Source organism: Physeter macrocephalus, chromosome 20 (genome assembly GCF_002837175.3).
Source record: "Physeter macrocephalus isolate SW-GA chromosome 20, ASM283717v5, whole genome shotgun sequence".
NCBI classification, from domain to species: Eukaryota; Metazoa; Chordata; class Mammalia; order Artiodactyla; family Physeteridae; genus Physeter; species Physeter macrocephalus.
In genome coordinates, this window is record NC_041233.1 from 27,473,866 (window position 1) to 27,478,208 (window position 4,343).

At 42.1% G+C, this 4,343-nt stretch overlaps 1 non-coding gene across 1 annotated transcript; it reads left to right on the top strand.

Moving 5' to 3' along the window:
- The first annotated feature begins 3,802 nt into the window (after nucleotides 1-3,802).
- Nucleotides 3,803-3,907, top strand: LOC112067115 (U6 spliceosomal RNA). The gene has a single exon (XR_002893088.1). It is a non-coding gene; the product is annotated as a U6 spliceosomal RNA (small nuclear RNA).
- The last annotated feature ends 436 nt before the right edge of the window (nucleotides 3,908-4,343 follow it).

Sequence of the window (4,343 nt, forward strand, 5' to 3'; positions counted from 1 at the left end):
ACAGCACAACCTAGCCCCTAAATCTCTATTAAAAACTATCTTGGGTAGTTTGGCAAAGCTTTATTTAAAGTCAGCAGAGAATTATAAAGTCAAAAGTGAAAGATGGTGCCACAAGAAAGAATCAAAAAAATACTAGATCAGTTAAATGTAGTCAAAGGCAATTTAGTGTGTTCTGGCCCCAGTCCTTATTGATGCCAAGAATGCGATGTGTCAGGGGTCGGCAAGAACACGTAGGAAATGAGGAATGAAGGATGCAGCTCCGAGCTTGACTCTGGGGCAGCCACACAGGCTGTGAAGGATGTATTGCTCTTCTTTTGTACTAGGAATTTCAGGGAGAATATTCTAATTATCCCAGTCTGGACATCTGTTCATTCCTTCTTGATGTTTTGTGTGTGTGTGTATATATTTATATATATATATATAAATTTGAATTTTTTTCTTTCATGGGGATAAGCCAAGCCAGAGGCTGCATAAATTGGGTCAGACCAAGAAGGTAGGTATTCCTCATCAGTACTTGTTAGTATCCTAGTTTCTTTGGGGTCACCATTTTGATCTGCATTTTCATATCCCATTCCAACCTATGATTGCTTCTGCCTGATCTTCTCCAGCTTCTTTAGTCAATATTAGCTAATCTGATTAGTAGTAACCACAGCTACTGTTGTATGAGGCTGCCATGTCAAGGCACTGTGTTAGGGCCTGTATATGCATTATCTCATGAATCCCACTAAAACCCTGCAAGGGAGCTCTTTGTATCATACTGATTTTACAGATAAGACCAACTAAGGCTCAGAGACTCAGAACTCATTTGAGCTTACACACTGGGTAGCAGAAACAGGATTCAGCAGGCCTGACGCCTAAGTGGGTGCTATGCTAGGAGGATTGCTTCTCTAACCTCATCAACAGTGGTTGGGGAGGACCATACCTCTAGAGAACCTCTAGTTGCAGTACAGGGTGGTATGAAGAATGAGACCAATGTTTGAATCCTCATCTTACCACTTGGTGGCTTTGTGACTTTGGGCAAGTTACTTGACTCCTCTGTATCTCCCTCTCTGGAAAATGGGTATAATAGTAATACCTACCTTAGTAAAGTTGTTGTGAGGATTGTATGAATTCATATAAACAAACAATTTCAAAGCGTTCCGGGCCCATAGTAAGTGCTATATGCCTGTATGTTATTATTGTAGTGGATGACACTTCTGTCATTTGTGTCCATCACTGTGGTTATTGTTCTTGTTTTTGATATGTCTTCTGGAGACAGGGCGCCTTCCCGGAGAGAAATGGTATTGGCTAAAGGGGAAGTGAAGGGTCAGTCCCTGTGGCCGGTCCGTGGGGTGGATGTTTTTGGGCAAGGCACTCCAGTACCCTTCCAATCTTACCTTGTGGGGGGCCATGTCCACTTTTGGTAGACCCCTTTGTCACAAATGAAGCTGCTGTGGAAGGTCAAATGAGGAAACTGGATTCCTTGGATACGCCTCTTGGGTACTTGTTCATTTAGAATCCGGTTCTGGGGCACCCACCTTTCTTTCCCACCTGCAGATTGACTCCAGGAGAAAGGGAGAGAGGTTTGGAGACTTCCTTAGTTCTAGCAGGTCTTATCTTATCTCAGTTGTAGATTCAGGAGGAATGATTGGTTTAATGTAAATACTTTAGAGGATCTGAAAGAGATTAGAGAAACCTATTCCAGAGCATAAAGGCAGGACAGGAAGGAACCATTAATCTCATGGACATTCAATTCCCTAAGAAATTTTGAGGGAGTGACCAGAAACAAGCCAGGCCATATGCTGTCCATTTGCAATCCTCCAAGCTGTGGACTTCCCCCCCGCCCCCCGACGGATCGAGGCCAATGCCATTGCCTCATTTGGATGGTTCTTAAACTTGAAAAGGAACTGAAAGGTTGAGGCTTGCATGCAGAGTCGAAACAGATGATTTGACGAAAGTAGTCCTGACAAACACCAGGGCTCTCCTGATTGTCAGAAACAGTCTGATGATGACACGTTCAAAGCTTCCCAGACTGGCTTGCGTTTTGGTAAATAGGAACAATCAGGGAAGACATAGTTATGCTGTGGAGAGTTCTGAGACGTGGAGAGAACAAGTTAATTGTTCAGCCTCAACTGAGACCTTTCACTCAAGTCATTAATCACAGTGCACGGTCTGGAGCCTTGGCCCCAAAGTTCGATTCTTTAGGCTGGTCTCCCACTCCAGATGAAGGCTCATTCCAGGTGCTGGCCATTTGTGTTTCCCTCCAACTGGACTGATTTATGGACCCGGAGATGTTTCCTGGTTTTTCCAAATTCTGTTCCATTACTTTGTAATAAAGGGGACATGTGATTTCTGGCTTTGTGCAGATCCTCAGTTTTAACATCCCTAATACCAAAGATTTTTTCAATTAGTCTGTGGCCTGCCTTCTGTGACCTAGAGGGTAGAAATGCTGTTCTGTGTTTTGAGTATCAAAGTGAAGACTTTTAGAGACTCTCTTATTTCTTCCCCCCTTGGCTAGAGTTGAAGATGTGCAAGTCTTGCACGAGGCTTTGTTCCTGCATTCAACATCTCGATGCAAATTAAGACTTGGGAAACCAAAAACAGCTCACCACAGCCATTAGAGTTATCCCCATCCCACCCCAACACATATGGTTCAGGGTATAATATCAGGCCTTCCACACTTGGACCAGGTCTCCAGTGACAGCGTAAGCCAATATTGAAGACTTCACAAGAGAATCTGAGTGTCAGAGGAGGACAATGTAATGTTGAGGCTAAACAGGGCACTGCTGAGTGTTACCTGTTTGACTGAAAGGTAAACCCAATCTGAGCTGATAAGGGGCAACAGATCCCTTGGGAGTTGTCCCAAGTGGCAGAAATGTGTCACAGGAAAGTAATTGGAAATTGATATTTGACATATCTCTGGGTTACTTTTTATTCCTGATAACACCAAAGGGTTTGGCTAAGAGTCACAAGTGACTAATACGTGAAATCCTGCAATCCAAGGCTGAAATACGATCTCTTTGTTGAAAGTAAGCAGCTGCTTTCTGATCCTTTGTTTCCTAGCTAGTGCTTAGAGCGTAGAGGCCCATGGGCTTAGTTTGGGTGAAATGAATGGTGAATATAGGCAATCCTGCCTTTCAATACTTCTCTGAAAGGAAGTCATCACTGGCAGTGGAATACTGTCCTTAAAATTCAACTCAATTTAACAGGTACTTGTTCAAAGCGTACTATGGGTTTTATATTGTGTTGTGTGCCATGGGACATACAAAATAAATATCAAATATGGCCTTTGCCCTCGAGGAGCTTATAGGCTCCTGGGAAGGATGATGTGTTTATGAAACACATTTTACATGGTAAGATAAGATATCACATGTGTGCCAAAGTGAGTAGAACCTGGAATAATTACAACAGGGATTCAGAAAAAGGAGAGTAGGGTAGACTAGAGTTGTCAGGGAAGGCTTTATGGATGAGGTGGGACAAAGACATCAATATCCCAAACCCAGAACTCGCCCTTAAAGGAACTGCAAGGAGCACAGGATCAGGTTGCCAAGAGATTATGGAGTCCCCTTTAAGTGAAAGTAAATGTGTTCAATATGAGGATGGATAATTTAGTTCAATAAATATTTATTGAGTACATGCTTTGTGCCAACAACTGTATCTGATGAGGTAAGGAATGAATAATCCTTACGAAGAACACATGTGGGTAATTCTCAGATGCTACTTTCTCTTAACCTAGATATTTAAAGTTATTGCTGGTCTGTGTGATTCCAAAACCTGTGATTTTTACCACTTATCATTCTCTCTCTCAAAAAGACTTTCCCATGCTTGCTTCAGCAACACATGTAGTAAAATTGGAACAACACAGAAAAGATTAGTGTGGCTTTTGCGCAAGGATGACATGCAAATTCTTGAAGCATTCTATATTTAAAAAAAAAAAAAAAAAAAGAATAACAAGAAGATGACCTCGTCCAAGATATCTTTGGGTTGAGGAACTGAGTCTCATTTTTTCATGTTGTGGGGGAGTGACATGTACAACTTCATAAGTTGTTTACAGTGTAAAGTGTTGCATGAATGCTGATTGTGACAGGAAGGGACACTGAGTTAGCATTTGAATAGCCCTAAATTATTGGGTTAGGGAGTATTTGGAATAGCATTTGAAAAGTCTGAACCTGGCCCAAACTCATGATCATAAGCAGAGCCCAAGCTCTCTGAAGATCAAGTTTTCTTGGAATTTCCATTATTCCCCTTGACAGTTGCTTTGGAAACCCAATTAGAAGGGTCTTCCATCATTAGCGTTTGAGATAGTCTTGCACTGGGCTCTTTGGTACTCGTGAATTTTGAACTTGTCACTACCCAGATATATA